Genomic DNA, 17,746 nt, shown 5'->3' on the forward strand with positions numbered 1-17,746 from the left:
TTGAACCTAGTAGATTGACCTTCTCTTGCATGACCACCTCTCCACATGGGTTGAGCAATACTAGCCCTCCCCCTGCTTTTCCTGTGACTCGTCGAAAAGCTCCATCAAAGAATAAGGTAAAAGCATTAGGAATAATTTTAGGTGGTGGCAATGGTAGGGTCTTTACTTCAGGCACCTTAATCTCCTTCTCATGTACCCTATAAGTAAGGATCCCTGCCAATTGTGCACGCACACTATCTTCTACCTTGAAAGAGTATTGGAACTCTTGCAATTCCATAATCCACTTTGAGATCCTAGTGCTAAGATTCATTTGAGATGACACCCACGGAAACAAATTTTTTTCAGTGAGAATTACAAAAGGTTTTGGTAGCAAGTAGGATCTAAACTTTCTCACCACAAACATGAGAGAAAGCATCATGAGTTCTGCCTCCGTGTAGCCTCTCTCCAAAACATTCATGACCCTACTATCAAAGTAGATGGGTCGCATAAGGGTACTATGGGGATCTTGTTGTAGCAAAACCACACCAATTGTTTCTTTCCCAACACTAGAGCTAACAAAGAATGTGTACTCCCAACAAGGAGGCATGAGTGTTGGTAGCTCTGACAAAATGACTTTAATGTTACAAAAGTGCTCTTCAAGCTCATCAGACCATGCAAATTCTACTTGTTGTGTCAACTTTTGCAAAGGATGAAGCAACTCCGAAGCTAAGTGAATAAAGCGTGACATATAATTCACCTTTTGAATGAATGAGATGACCTCTTTGAAATTCTTGGGTGATGGGAGCTCAATAAGAGCCTTTGCCTTTAAAGGATCCACCTCAATGCCTTTATAGGAAACCTTGTGACCAAGCAAGATCACTTTATCCTCACCTATGTGACACTTGTCGGGGTTGAGTTGACCTCCCATGTCGTAGAGCTTCTTTAAACCTTCTTCTACCCTTTGTAGATGCAATGATTTTGGGCTATAAATGCAAAAATCATCAATAAAAACCATAATGGACTTTCCAAAGAATGGTTGAAACACCATGTTCATGAAGCGTTGGAAAGTTGCAGGAGCATTTGTCAGTCCAAATGGCATGACTCTAAAAGCATAACAACCCCAAGGAGTGATGAAGGTTGTTTTCAACTGATCTTCCAATGCGATACCTATTTGAAAGTAACCCGAGTAGCATCACAAACAGTGTACTTCTCATGACCAGCTACCTCATTTAGTATCTCATCCTGAAATGGGAGGGGAAAGTGATCTCTTTTTGTTGCCTCATTGAGTGGACGGTAATCCACACACACCCTCCACTTGCCATTTTTCTTAGGAGTGACAACAACGGGAGAGACCCACTCTGAATTCTCCACTGGATAAATGAAACCTGCTGCTAGAAGCTTTCTTATCTTCTTGAGTAAAGCCTGCTCCTTGATGACTCCTAGACTTCGTAGCTTCTGAGCCTTAGGTGTGGCCTCTGGCTTCAACTCAATTTTGTGTTGAACAGCATCTACTCCACGCACATCGGTGTAGTCTTTAGCAAAAATCCTAGGAAATTTTCTTAGCACACATTTGCACTCCTCTCTTTCGTCCTTTGTAAGTGTTGTAGACAGCATACCTTCTAACATTCCTTCATCTTGGACATTTTGGTTCTCTTGGGAACCTACCTCTTCCAAACCTGGGCAAGAGGTCTCTTGGTTGTTTGGATTAAACCTTACCCCCATGACTTCAATGGAAGACTCCTCTTCAGTAATGTTGACGCTACTTTCTACTTCTGAAGTGCTATCGGTCCAGCCTTCCTCCGTCTCACTTTGAGATGATTCTTCATGGAGCTCCTCTTGGCGTTGCTCCTTCATGTCAAAGACAACCTTCTTAGGATTGTCATTCCTGCAAATTAGCTTTCCACTCTCCCAATCCTGCAAAGCTCGCATTTTCATTAGCCATGGTCTCCCTAGGATAAATGGGTAACCATTTCCTTTGGTAGACATGACATAGAAATCCACTGCCTTCTTAATGCCAAAGGCCTCTATAAAATTTTTTTTACAAATGCCTACACACCTAGCTTTGCTATTGTTTGCCATCTTGACTTTAATTTCAGGTGTCTCATGGATGTGCATGCCTAGTTTTTGCATGAGTCCCTCTGTCATGATGAAAATTTGTGCACCCCCATCCACTAGACCTTTCCTAACCAATCTTCTTTTGATGTAACAATCTAGCACAGGTGTAATATCCTCATTCATTTCAGCATGTGCAATTTTTACAATAGGAACACTCTCTTTTACCTTTCTCCTAGTGCTAACTGCCTTTGTTAAATCCCTCCTAACTTGTGGGCATAATGCAAGAAACTGAGGCCATGAGATATCAGGACCCTTACCTCTCATGTATTCCAATAGGTTGTATGGAGCCATACCATGTCCAAGAGGGAAGTCTTGGAGATTGATATGACATCGAGTCCTCTTAGTTTCCTTGGTCTCCTTTGCCTTCTTTTCTCATCCATGATCACTTTGTGATGTGACACCTTCTTTCTCCTTCCCTTTTCCACGGCCACGCTTAATGCCATTTGCTTCCATGTCAACCTCTTTTGAATTTGTCACCTCTACCACATGCACATTTGGGTCTGGCAAAGGTGGAACTCCTTCCACTCCTTGTGGAGGTGGTCTTGCTGCATTTGATGATTAGTTCCTTCACCTGCATTCATCACTGGGTAATTCAAGTTAGGTCTCCCTCGCTCCCCACGGGGCCAAGGACAATTATACATCCCATGTCCAGACTCACCGCAATTCCAACATTACAAGACACTCCTAGGTCGTGAATCTCGCTCTTCAGACTTCTTTGCTTGTCCCTTTGGACCTACAACTTGTGCAAGGTGAATTGACAAGCTGCTTAAAGATTCATTTAACTTCTCAATCACTTCCACCGTTACCTCAGGAAGCTCCCTAGATGTTGATGCTTGTGACTTACCTTTGGGTCTAAGACCTTCTATTGGAACCTCCCCCCTTAAGCACTTGAGTTTCCTATATTTCTCAGCAACCCTAGTTTCAGCTGATTCAAAGGTAGCAGGTGCACCGGCCTCAACTTTTATCTTAAGGTCAGGAAAGAGTCCGGCTATGAACCTCTCCTTCTTTAGAAATTCTGCACCATCACCAGGGTTAGCAACATTTCGTATCCATAGAGCCCAAAGACGTAGAAACTCTTGCTTGTACAAGTAGTGGTCATCTAAGTCTTTTTGCTTATGAGAAACAATGTCTTGCCATAGTTTTTGAGTGTTTTGGGGATCAAAGAAGTATTTCTTGAAAAGATTCAAAACTTCTGTGTAATTCCCCTTAACTTCCTCAGGCAAAGAGTCAAACCAAGTGCTAGCATCTTTCCTAAGGACCACCTCAAACATTTCTACACGTTCTTGATCAGTTACTATCCTCTTAATACGACAATACATCGTGAAATTTGCTAAAAATAATTCTGCATCCTCTCCAGGCTCTCCAAAGAAAAGAGGATATCCGGAAATTTGGCGTTGGGCCTCCATTGAATCGGTTTCAAAGTGGCAATACGTTTTTGTTTTTCTTTCTTAAAAAATTTACACAATAATGTTTTCTAAATTGCAATCTATTTTACAACAAAATAAAAATATTCACATCAAATGACCTATGATAATCAATAAGAGGCAGATGACAGGGTTTGGTGATGCGAGAATTTCTCCTATTCTTTGGGCACCAAACATGAACACCATACGTTGTTGAAAATGGATTTTTCTACTAATTGCAATGTTTATTCTAATGTGTGGACTGAAATGAAAGGGGAAAACCTCTATTCTTGGGCCATTATCCATGGTCTATGCATGACCTAATTCTTAAAACAAAACAAAAATATAGACATCCAAACTAAGGTCGTACCTAATGAGAGGCAAAATAAAAGGATTTACTGATATGTTTATCTCTGCCAACCTAAGAGGACCTAAAATTCTACGAATTACACGTTGAAATTGCAACTTAGTACTAACAATTATGTGTACCTTTTGCCTTGAAATGGGAATGAAGGGATCGTACAAATTCTCATGATTCATGCAAGCTACTTGATTATGCTAAAGGTTGAGCCTTCACAAAAATACACAAGCCATTCCTCAGTGGGGGCACCAATTTGAGGCGGTCCGGGGCGGGCAACAAGAAGAGCGGCCTCTAAACATCCTTCGAGGCTCCCGTGCTGCTCAATTGGGGCTGGGGCAAGCACAATCAGAGACAACAACAACCCACAGCCAGAAACCAAACAAGAAAAGGGGCACCACCTAGTTGTAGATGCGAACTACGGCGCACGTGATATCTCCTTGTACTGAAACGCACAAAGAGAGGGGAATGCAAGATAGCCACACACACCAAACACAAACATTCACCACGCCAGAGAGAGGTAAAGAGCACAAATCAACTTGAGAAACTCAGTCTTAGCCTTAAAGAGTAGATGCACACAAAGCTTGATGAGAAATAAAAGGACAGAAAAAAACTTGACCTTGTTGCCAATACACAAATTGTCTTAGGGTTACGGGAGCCCTCTCACCGAGCATCCTCTTACAATTTACCTTTTAGGCAAACAATTCAACAAGCCCTCAAACCACCAAGCATGAAATGGCATAATAAAATTCAAGGACAATATACCTTCAACCACCTGATGAGCCAACTTATCAAGTCAATTTGGAGAGAAGAGTCGTAGCTGCAGCATACAATTGCACCCAAAACTATGAATCTTATTTATGGACAAGAGTAGGCTACAAGTGTGATTGCAGAGTATAGTATCACTCCACTCCTCTACATAGCATAACTAACTTCAAGCTTCTCCATGCACCTATGTGTAGTGATGGAATAGAGCACTCACAATGCACACACTCTACACAACTAGGCTTGAAGAGTGGTGTGTAATGTGTTGAGAATGGTGTGGTGTAGTGTGATCATGTGATGATTTACAAGGGAGAGAAGGGCTCTATTTATAGGTTTTAGAAGCCCCGATTAGGATTAGGCCTAATCAAGTTTATTTGAAGGAATAAAAGATTATGCATTTGTTTATTTATTTATAATGAGGGTGGGTCTCTCTTGTCCTTTGAGTCACATGGATGTGGTCTCAAGGGAAGAGAATTATTGAGGATGATAGGAGAGAGGATTGAGTGAATAATTTGGGAGTGCCTACTCTAGTAGAGGGTGCATTTTACAATAAGGTTAGTGGTTAGTAGTTAGTAATTATCACTAAAAAATATTTATAAAATTATTCACCAAATGGTGAGATATATGATGCAAAAATTTAGAGAAGGGATCACCTTGTAAAGAGAGGTTGAAGCTTTACAGAAGTTGACATTCACCTCTTTACAACACCGGAAGAAGAAGCAGTCAGCATGGCGAAGCAACGCGTGTCGATGAAGCTATGTTATTTCAAACCTTGGAAAATTCATTATAAAAGCCTTCATTTGCAGAGGTTATCTTTGGATTTTTACTGATTTTTTTGAAGTTCTTTACAAAGTTGAAGAGAGTATGGTAATATGGACATATATGTAGAGAGAAAGGGGGACACATAGGGTGTAGAAATGGAGGATGAAGGCTATGGAGGTGTGAGAGATGTGGCAATGATGAAGAGGGTGATTTAGGACATGGGAGTTGCAGGTTTGGGAGTGGGAAGGAGAGGGAGGAGTGTGTGTGAAAGAGGAAAATGATAAAGTGGAAGAGGGAGTGTGGCTGCATAGCATGGGCAAACTGGGGTTTACCAATAAAATCATAGCTCACAGCTCGTAGCTCAAAAAAATATGAAAAACTTTGAGGTGAAATTTCAGCTCACGAGCTACAACTTTTGTTTGTATCACCTTTCCAAATTCCGAGAGCATGTGATCTTTAAAAATTCAGCAAAATCGACAATTTTTTCCACTGCACAAGGTCCTTGTGAGGTCCCTCTTTGGATGATTCTTTTGAATACCTCCAAGAGTGAGCTCCCCATGATGCATGCATGCATGCCACATACCCTTGAACTTATTTGGTAGGTCTATAATTGAAGATATTGTTGAGATCATGATATAAGTGAATAGTACAACTAAGAAAATCAAATATTTAGGGGTCTAAAAAAATATGTACATGTCAAATATAAATAATATAGGTGGAAAAAATATAAAGGGGTCAAAATAAATCTCTTTCATTATAAGTCTACCATAAAAAGATGAATATTTTTGGTGTTCTAATTTATGAGAGTAAAAGAGAATAGATGTAGGAAGGAAAAATCACAATAGTGAAAAAATATACACATAAATAAAACTAGTTTTTTTGGATTTTTGTTGGGATGGAGTTACACCGAAAATAAGAGAAGTTTGCATGAAATTATTTTTATATGGAATAAAGAGTATGCAAAATGGTAAGAAAAAATATGTTAATGGTGAGTCAATGTACATAGCATAAATAACACACCATAGGTAGAAATATATAAATAAATACCAAAATAATTATGAAAAATCCTTTTATTTAAGCCCTATATACAATGAAATTTACACACAAATGGGCCATAATATATTTATATTTTTTATTTTTTTGGCTCAACTAGTCCAGTGAGTAGCTAATTAAGGGTTTTTAAGAAGATATGGGAAAGGTCCCCTAACTCACACACACCTATATACAGTGAAATGGTAGGGATAGCCATAGTGTTTGGATGATTTTGGTAGGGTGGGTGAACTCACTATGGCAATTATGGAGAGCCGAAAAACGGCTATCAATACTATCATGGTACTTCCATGACTACCTTTGAAAGGAACTCTATGACTTTTCTCTACCTCCAAAGTTCCTAGAGAACCTCATCACTTTCATGGTAAATAACTACCTTTGAAAAGAACTCTATGGTACTTTCAGGACTACCTTTGCGAGGTATTCTAGACTCTTTCAAAGATCCAGAGTACCTAAAGAGCCTCTCTACTGTCATGGTACTTCCAAGACTACCTTTAAAGGAACTCTATGAACTTTTTCTACCTCCAAAGTACCTAGAGAGCCATTTAGACTCGCATGGTACTTTCAAGACTACCTTTTGCGAGGTATTCTATACTCTTTCAAAGATCCAGAGTACCTAAATAGCCCTTTGTACTATCATGGTACTTCCATGACTACCTTCGATAGGAACTCTATGACTTTTCTCTACATCCAAAGTTCATACTTGTGAAACTTTAGGAGCATACCTATGAATCATCAAGCAAAACGGTATTGGATGCTTTATGTAAGATTTTTTGCCCAATTGTTTTTGGCACATATCTTTTTTGTTTGGCGACCCTCTTGTCTTTGTCTGCCAAAATGAAAAAACAAGGTCTTTTGTCGCCTGTGTGATGGTGAAACTTTGAGGTAGTTGATGACTACATAATTGCAAAGGAAATACACCAGCCTCAGCCTATTTTAAATACGAATTTGTTGTTGCAAAGTTTCACTGATGCAATCCAGTAAATATGTCCATCTTGGAGTTGCTAATAGACCTTGATGGATCTCCTTTACTATTCACCAACATCATGCAGACAACTCTTTTAATCTTCAGCTCCTCTTCAGCTATGGATGCTTTGACTTTAGCAATTGTGCCTCGAATATTGGATAGTATTGACTTCTCATATGCATGATGCAAACGTCTAAAAGCTGGCAGTCCTAGAAGACATTGAAAGGCGGTTTTCTTAGCATCGCAAGTCATGCCTTTTGTTGCTTCATGCCAGCATTTTGAGACTTTCATGCAAACCTAATTCACATCTTCTGCTGACCTGAACTTGATGCATCACTTTCTCGTTGTCTCCTACGGCTCTATCTTTTCATCATAGATCAATATTCTTGCATCTGATGGTTACCTTCATGGCGAATTGTGACTGAGTCTTCGTTGTGGTAATTGTGCGGCATTTCATTATGAAGTGGCTGTATTGCACATGTTGCTGAACGTACTCAGATCCCTGCAGTGTACTTGGAGGTGGTTGGTCATGCACAATCCTCTCTTCCAAACATCCGACACCACAAGCAATGGCCGGCCATCAAACATGGCAGTTGTGTGGAGGTTGTTGATGGTGTGGAACGTGCTCTCCCAAACTGCTGAAATCAACATTCCACAAAAGCTGACAATCGAGTGAGGCTGCTGCTCGAACACAACCTGTTGGCCAATCTCCTGCTGCAACATCTCCATCTTGATCTCTTGGACCATAGTATCCACACCTTATGAAAATTCTCCCCAAGGTCCCTCTAACTTCTTGCTATAATTTCCCCTCTTCTTGGAAGAGAGAGAGAGAGAGAGACAGAGAGAGAGAGAGAGAGAGAGAGAGATCTCCTAGACTGTTGAAGGGGTACGTAGAGAGTCTTTCTTTTGACTAAATCAAGAACTGTTAAAGTGGTTGGCACAACGTCTCTAGAAATATTGAATATTTATCTTTTCGCTTTTGAAAACTGCCAACAAAAAACCATCCAAGAGTGCCTCACAAGAGGTGTCAAGGACTCTACTTTTTGCACCACCAATGCATGCTTTAACCTCTCTCTCTCTCTCTCTCTCTCTCTCTCTCTCTCTCTCTCTCTCTCTCTCTCTCTCTCTCTCTCTCTCTCTCTCTCTCTCTCTCCACACCCACATCCACACCAGAACTGTTCATATACTCGACACACCACACGACTTGAGAGCAAGAGAGAAAATGGTATGATTTGCACAAATAAAGAGAATAGAGAGATTATGATAATCTAATTTGACTAGCCTCAAGAGAGTTCCATGATGGATTATATAGAAACTACCTTCCTTCTGGTGTAGTATTCAACGAGCCTTGCTCATGCAATCTTTAAATGAGGCATGCCTATACCATACACCAAGGTTGTAATCCCCTTTCCCTTAGCCTTGAGCTTGGTTTTTATCTCTTGCAATATCTCCCCAAACTATAGAAGAGTAGGGCCAATGGGCGTTTTTTCCACTACCTCCAGGTTCTCTACGATAGTTCTTTTTCCCCTTGTAAACTTTGGACCCTCCTAACCTGGCAAGTGGCACCTTATCACCCTCTATCCCCACACTGGAGCCTCCTACTGGTAGTGTCCTTTCCTCCTCACTATCTCTCACGGGCATGGGCAGGAAGGGGATCAATGGCCGATGCCCATTTTGGGGATCGGGTATGATCTGGGATATTCGATGTGCTGGAAAGGGGGAACACACCTAGCACACAAAATAACTGCCTCTCTATAGCCCAGTAAATATCGGACACCCCTAACCACACAAAATTAACACACACACACTTTCTGCCAACCTCCAATGCACCAGCTCACCTTGAAGCACACCAACCAAGCACACTTTAGCCCTTGATTGACCAGACAACACACCATCAACTCTGACTGTATCCGATAATACACACGACGCATAAATTGGCAGTCTCACATACCATCGACTCACGCTATCACTCTCTCCCTCTCTGTCTTTGTACACACACACACACACACACATGGTGGTCCGGATCCAATGCTACCACGGACTAGCACAAGACAAGACGAAGGAACAAAATGATCCAAGTCGAGTAGTCACCATAAACCATAGAAAAACCCCCGGGGAGATCACCTAGTAAAAATGTAACCTATCACGTGAGTTCAACAGAAGGGTGTTTAAAGTTCTCGAAACTTATAGAAATATATATACAGAAGGGCATTATTTTTTCAAATTTGAAAAAAAAACTACAGATTTTAACAGAAAAGGGTACGTTATATCTTAACAAAATTCACAGATAAGGGGTTTTACAAACATGTCTTGAACACACGTGATATGGTAGTTTTACACACAGTGAACCCCCCGAGGAAAACCATGCATCAAAACACATATTTGGATACAATGATAGTACCAACGGCCACAACAATCCCTTCTTTTTTCTTGCAGCCTCCACTTGCCAGCTTGAAGACATCCCTCTTCTGTTAGCACCAATCCTTGACACTCCTCTCCCTTCTCTGCAATGGCCCTCCGCCTCTTTTTCAATTGTCATAAAATCTAATATCTAATATCTAACAAACCCAAATGATTTTCTCATTATAATTTGATCACTTAATGTGGGAGAATAAACGGGAACAAGTGTTAAGATATAGACATGTGCTTATATATCTATCTCAACACGGGGCCAATAGTAAAGGGTCCCAAATGAGAGATGGTCTATCAAAGAGCAAGGCTAACAAATGGAGCATAAGACCTTAGGGTTAGCTTCATTGAAGACCTCCAATAATGTGTGTAAAAGGCCTTTGACCTTAGGTAAGCTAGGGCTGAGCTTGAGGCGCGGGAACCCGACCCAGCTCGAGGTGCTTGTCATGCTTGATGACTAAGATTCTTGAGGTGCTTGATGATTGAGGTGCTTGAGATGCTTGAGGTGCTTGACATGCTTGAGATGCTAGGGTTGCACTTGAGGTGAGAACCCAGCCCAAGCTTAAAGTTCTTATGAGCCAAGCTTGTGGTGGGCACTGGACCTATGCATGAGGGCTTGAGGTTTCAAAAAGTCAAAGATTCAATCCCTACAAGGAGGGGGAGAGCCCTACATGAGGTGGGATGAGAGAGAACACCCACACACTCACACAAGGCATGCATGGTACAAAGAAAGCAAAAGGGACACTTGTCAAGTTCCTCCTCATGTTGCCCTCACGGTGTGCCTGAAGCCTATTGGTTGGCCATCCAAGGGGTCCAATAATAATTTAGGATATTTAATTAAATGATTTAGCATTTATCTAGCCCTCTCTCTCAAAGGGGAAAGGGGGACACTTGTCTCAAGGCTACCCCTGCTGCTTGTAATGCCTCCTGCTTGTGATTGGCTAGGCCTGGAGGGGTCCAATGAGCTTCAAGCATGAGCTACAAGGGGAGGTCGACCCAAGCAAGCTAGGGGGTTTCTTAGGGGGTATACTCACCCACACACACTCACAAACACTCTCATTGTGTGCTATGCAAAGTGCAAGAGCTCCCTCTCCTTCTCCAAGCAAGTAGAGGTTCAGAACCTACACCAACACTCTTGGATATGGAGTGCAAATCCAACCAAGAGCCATGCTTCAATGCTTAATGTTGCCATCTCCTTCTTCTTCATTACTATGCGATTATGTATGCTAGCAATAGTAGTTATGATAGTGCGGAACTAATTCTCTCTCCTACGAAATGTTTCTTCTTCCTCTTCCCTACCCTCATTCCCTGCTAGCTCTCTCCACCTTCGAAGGTGTTTGAGGTCTTGGGACTGAGGCTTGGGATAGTTAAAGCTTTCTTCAAGTTTATGTGGCATCACCTAGGTCACAAGGAACACAAAGATTGTATTGTAACAAGTCTCTCTTAATGGGAGAAATCATAATACAAATGCCTATTGGAGGGGGGACCGGCTCCACATGAATCCGGTCCTCAACTGTTGTCATGATCTCTAAATTCTCTTTCTTGCAAAAGTATTGTTCATGCCAAGTTAGCTAATTTCTACGATTATGTTGCTATCTTCAATTATGTTCACCCACTATGCTCACAAAGTCATTTCTCAAAAGTACTCTCATTAATTTCCGCTACTCTCAAATTAAATAGGCCAATTCCATTACATTGGTATCAGAGCATTTGGTTTCTCTTTTGTTGATTAAGAAGAGAGGTCCTTAAGTAGCCTATAAATGGTTGATGTTGTTAATTATATTAGGGTAAGTGGAACTGGGATCTATTATCGGTTTTGTTGAGCCCACTATGTGGGGGATGGTGCACACCTCGGGAGCTTTAGATTTAATAATGGAGTCTTTTTAGACTTGCCTACGGCTTTACCATTATTGAGCCATAAGAATTCCGAAAGGAGCTAGCCCTTGGAAACTCTGCTATGTTAGACCTACTCCTCTACTCTCTATAATTAACCACTTCGAGCCGTGGGTGTAGATACGTAAGAGCCGATTTTCAAAGGCTAAGAGGAGTGGCAACTAAGGTTTTGAATTGCCAAAGCATACACTAAGTATATACATAAATTTTGTTAATATGGATGACAATAATCAAGAGAGTAGAATGAACATTGATAGCTTTGATTTTGCACATGAAGGTGCTAATGATGATGCTCCCATGTTTGTGAATTATCTCGTCACTAGGTTGCAGCAAGCTATGGGCAACCCTGCTTTGCAAGCCGAAGTTACTCAAAAAATTCGTGCTTATGGAATTTCCCTTCCTCTCCAAGAGGAGAGAGAGCTTAGGAGGCCTCTTGAAGAGACTCCAAAAAGAAGACTCTCTCCCATTCGAGAGGAGGAATTCAAAGAGCAAGAAAGAAATGAAAGTTTAAGTTCCTTTGAAGATGTGGCTCCACGAAGACGGCAGTCTAGACGATCCCCACTCCTCCCAAGAGGAAAAGATCAACACATAGTCCTTCTCCTCATCACTCTGAAAGGCAAGAGAGGAAACAAAGGAAGAAAAGGGCTAGGAAGAGGTCACCCTCTTCTCCTTCTTCTTCACCTTCCTCCTCTTCTGACAAAATTTATGGTTATTCTCCTAGAGAATACAAGAGGGGAGGACATCGCAAATCATTTCCTGCATGGCAAAGGTCACAAAAGCTAAAGAAGTTCAAGGAGGGAGGAAAGAGTATCTCTTTTCTCACCTATGATGGCACCTTCGGTGCTACCGACAAAGTGTTGGCCTTCATCCAGCAATTTGATGCGGCCTTTGGAGATGAGGGCTTCATAGAGTCCTCCAAGCTACGCCATGTAGCTATGCACTTCCAAAAATCAGCTCGTCAATGGTGGGCTAGCCTTCGTGGCAATGATGAAGCCCCAAAGACATGGAAAACTCTACGAGTCTCCATCATGAAGCAATTCCTTGCAAGCGATGCAAAAGACAAAGTGCTTATTGAATGGCGCAGCTTGAAGCTTCTCTCTCATGAGTCTATCCACAAGTACGTAGAAAATTTTTGGGATTTACATCTCAAGGCTACTGTCTTTCAAAAGATAGAATTTTTTGAGCAAAGGCAGCAATTCTGTGCGGGATTACCTGAAGAGATGGCCGAATACATCAACTCTCAATGGCCTAGTACTATTAGCGAAGTAATCCATCACACCATGGTTTCTTCACGCATCAATTTCCATCAAGGGGCTAGACGTAATGTCAAGCCCATGGAAAACAAATTCAAAGGGGAAAAACAATGTTCAAAATACTTCCCAAGTCACTTCGAGCAACAACAACAATCGGTCCAAGGAGAAGGGAGTTTACAAAGGTAAAAACAGGCTCTCTCCTGAAGAGCTTGAAGCTTTTCGTAAGGACCATAAGTGTTTCAAGTGTGGGGAGCAAGGACATGGCTATCGTTCTTGCCCCAAGAAGAATACTCGCAATGAGACTCCTAGGGCTTCCACCATCGAAGCTCCAAAAGAGGATGCTCATTGCAAAGGATCATCACTTTCCTATGCTTGGGGAAAGGTAAGAGAGCATGATGCCTTCATCTTGTTTGACCCTGGCTCTACTCTCAACTTCATATCAACTGAGTTGGCCACCAAGTTGGGCATTCAAGCTTTTGAGATGGGAGATATAGTAGTGGCTGATGCAGCTTTCAAGGGACAAGAAGCCTCCGTTACTCCCTTGATTGGGAAGTTGAGGCTTCATGTCCAAAGCTATGTCGACAAAGAAGACTTCTTCATCTCTCCTCTCCAACATGAGGATGTTATCCTAGGGGCACCATGGTTTGATCGCATGGCTGCCAACATGAAGTTCCCTAAAAGGAAAATCTACTTCACCTACAGGGGAAAGAACATGTATATAGATGCTAGTGAGCATGGTCTCACTATTCCACTTGTAAATCCTCTTGCTTTTGATAAGTCAATGAAGAGCTCAGTTTCTGCGTACATGATTTTTGTCAAAGAGTCTCTAGAAGATACTAATGTTTCATCAAATGTAAATGGTAGGAATCAAGAAGAGTTAGACTTGTCTAATTTTCTAAAAGGATTCCAAGATGTGTTCATCGATGATATCCCTATGGACTTACCTCCAAAAGGAGGGGATGATGACCATCACATTGAGCTCCTTCCTGGAAGCTCACCACCTAACAAGCCTCCTTATCGAGTCTCACAAGCTCAACAAGAGGAGATCATGAGGCAAGTACAAGAGCTGGTAGACAAAGGGATGGTGAGGCCTAGTCCCTCTCCGTTTTGTTCTCCAGTCCTTTTAGTGCAAAAGAAAGATGGTACATACTGTATGTGTGTGGACTATTGAGCACTAAACCATATCACTATCAAAAACAGATTTCCCGTACCTCGGGTAGAAGATCTATTTGATAAGCTACAAGGCTCTACCTACTTCAGTAGGATTGACCTTAAGAGTGGCTATCATCAAATAAGGATAGTGGATGAAGATATCTTGAAGATCGCGTTTCGCACAACGTTTGGTCTTTATGAATATCTAGTCACGTCTTTTGGCTTGACTAATGCACCAGCTACGTTCAATCGTTTGATGGAGAAAATTTTTAGACCATACCGCAAATTCACTGGAGTGTTCTTTGATGATATCATCATCTACTCCAAGTCTTTGGAGGAACATAAGCAACATCTCCAAGTGATTTTTCAAGCATTGAGGGAGAACAATCTTTTTCTCAACCAAAAGAAAAGCGAATTCTTACTTCAAGAGATTCAATACCTAGGTCATATTATCTCTAAAGATGGTATCCAAATGGATCCATCAAAGTTAGAGGTAATAAAAGCATGGCCTAACCCAAGAAATCTACATGAGCTAAGAAGCTTTGTTGGTATGTGCGCATACTATAGACGCTTCATAGCAAAATTCTCTCAAGTAGCAGAACCACTACACGACTTAACTAAGAAGAACGTTAAGTTTGTATGGACTGCTAAGGAGCAAAATTCTTTTGAAAAGCTCAAAGAGAAGCTTACTTCCCAACCAGTCCTCGTGCTTCCGGATCTCTCAAAGCCATTTGAGGTCCAATGTGATGCTTGTGGTGATTGCCTTAGAGCAGTTTTGCTTCAAGAAGGGCATGCCATAGCATATGAGAGCCGAAGGCTCAATATTCATGAACGAATCTTGGGCATTTATGAGAAAGAGCTTTTAGCTGATCTACATGCCCTAAACACATGGAAGCACTACCTATTGGGGACTCCATTTATCCTACGAACCGACCACCAAAGTCTCAAGTATTTCATGTCGCAAACCAAGATTTCTGACAAACAAATGAGGTGGGAAAATTTTCTTTCGCAATTTAATTTCCATATTGCTCACATAGCTGGTAAGCACAATCAAGTGGCCGATGCACTTTCACGACGACCCAAAGTTAATGCGGTGTCTATAGCTACTCACAATGATCTATCCTCTATGATAGATGAGTATGCTACTGACCCCGACTTTACAGACATAATGTCAGCCCTTACTTTGGGGAAGAAAGAGGAACCATTCACCTTGCACGATGGTTATCTTCTCCACGGCAGTAGGCTATGTGTTACCCATTCCCTTCGTGAGAAAGTTATGTATGAATCCCATGCTCCTCCATATGCGGGGCATAGAGGTATTCAACCTACTCTCCGAGGAGTAGAGACGTACTTCTATTGGCCTACCATGAAAGTGGACATACAAGAGTATGTTTCAAAATGTGTAGTATGCCAAAAGACTAAGTATGATAGAGGGAAGCAACCTGGATTACTCCAGCCATTGCCTATCCCAAATTCACCATGGGAGAGTATATCCATGGATTTCATCTTTGGATTATCCAAGTCTATCCATGGGAATACAGGAATATGGACAATGGTTGACAGGTTTAGCAAGCAAGCACATTTTATTCCTGTCAAAAAGACTATTAAGGCACATCAAATGGAAACTCTCTTCATATCTCGTATTTTCAAGCACCATGGATTACCCACATCCATCGTGTCAGATAGAGATCCTAGAATGACCAGTAATTTCTGGAAAGGTCTCTTTGAAAATCTAGGAACAAGATTGAATTTCTCTTCGGCCTATCACCCACAAACGGATGGCCAAAGTGAGATAGCCAATCTTACGATCCTCGATCTACTCAAGACTTATGTTACCGAAGTAGATCAACGCTCACAATGGGAAAAGTACTTACCTCTTGTAGAGTATGCCTACAATAATACTGTACATACTTTTACGGGAAAAGAACCTTTTGAGATCATTGAGGGAAGACCTAAAAGTCCCTTGATACTCAAAGTACATGGGAAGATCTTCGCCGCCGATGAGTATAGCCATGACCTACAAGAATCTTTTCAAAAGATTAAGGAGGCTATATCCATCTCTCAACAAAGGCAAAAAGATGCTTCTACTGATAAGCACAGAAGAGCCTTAATGTTCAAAGAAAATGATTGGGTCTTACTCAAGTTTCCTAAGGCTCGATTAAGGCAAACGACAAGCAAAAATCCTACGGGCCATCAAAAGTATTATGCTAAACTAGCAAAAAGATACTATGGTCCTTTCCAAATCTTGAAGCCCATCAATGAGACAGCTTATCAACTCAAGTTTCCCAACCATTGGCTCATACACAATGCCCTTCATGTAAGCCTACTTAAGCCCTACAAAGGAGAGCCACCAACTGAATCAATTATTAAAGACCCTCCCGAAGTTGAAGACCAAGAAGAAGTGCTACAACCTGAAGTTGTCCTTCGGCATGAAGACAAGGTACTACGACATGGTAAGATTATCCTACGGTATCTTATTTAGTTCAAAAATTATCCTTTTGAAGATGCTAGATGGATGCAACGAATACAGCTTAAGGATAGTATGAACCTTGTCAATGCTTACAATGCTACATTAGAGTAAGCAAATGTACAAATTTCTTTTAAATGACTCATGTTTTTGTCTTATAAGACTAGTCCTCTTTTTAATTGTGCACAAATTTAACTAGTATGCATGCTTAGAATAATGTTTGTGATGACGACGTCTCTCAAACACCAAGTAGAATTTATCACTCTACTTTGGGAGAATGAAATAGACTAAAGAGCAGACATGCTTGTGGCAGCTATATCTCCCAAGCACCAAATGGATTAATCATCCATCTTGGAAAGATGTCGTAGGGTAAAAACGGATCCTCTACCCGCTAAGTAAAATTGACTAATGACTAAGGATTTATCTCTTCTACCTCATAGTCGAGGAGGACTATGATTTCAAGAGAGAGGTAATGTCATAAAATCTAATATCTAATATATCTAACCAACCCAAATGATTTTCTCATATTAATTTGATCACTTAATGTGGGAGAATAAATGGGAACAAGTGTTAAGATATAGACATGTGCTTATAGATCTATCTCAACACGGGGCCAATAGTAAAGGGGCCCAAATGAGAGATGGTCTATCAAAGAGCAAGGCTAACAAATGGAGCATAAGACATTAGGTTTAGCTTCATTGAAGACCTCCAATAATGTGTGTAAAAGGCCTTTGACCTTAGGTAAGCTAGGGCTGATCTTGAGGCGCGGGAACCCGACCCAGCTCGAGGTGCTTGTCATGCTTGATGACTAAGGTGCTTGAGATGATTGAGGTGATTGAGATTCTTGAGGTGCTTGACATGCTTGAGGTGCTTGAGATGCTTGAGGTGCTTGACATGCTTGAGATGCTAGGGTTGCACTTGAGGTGAGAACCTAGCCCAAGCTTAAACTGCTTATGAGCCAAGCTTGTGGTGGGAACTGGACCTATGCATGAGGGCTTGAGGTGTCAAAAAGTCAAAGATTCAATCCCTACAAGGAGGGGGCAAGCCCAACATGAGGGGGGATGAGAGAGAACACCCACACACTCACACAAGGCATGCATGGTACAAAGAAAGCAAAAGGGACACTTGTCAAGTTCCTCCTCATGTTGCCCTCATGGTGTGCCTGAAGCCTAT

Source organism: Adiantum capillus-veneris, chromosome 9, assembly GCF_014529385.1.
Source record: "Adiantum capillus-veneris isolate H3 chromosome 9, ASM1452938v2, whole genome shotgun sequence".
Classification (NCBI taxonomy): Eukaryota; Viridiplantae; Streptophyta; class Polypodiopsida; order Polypodiales; family Pteridaceae; genus Adiantum; species Adiantum capillus-veneris.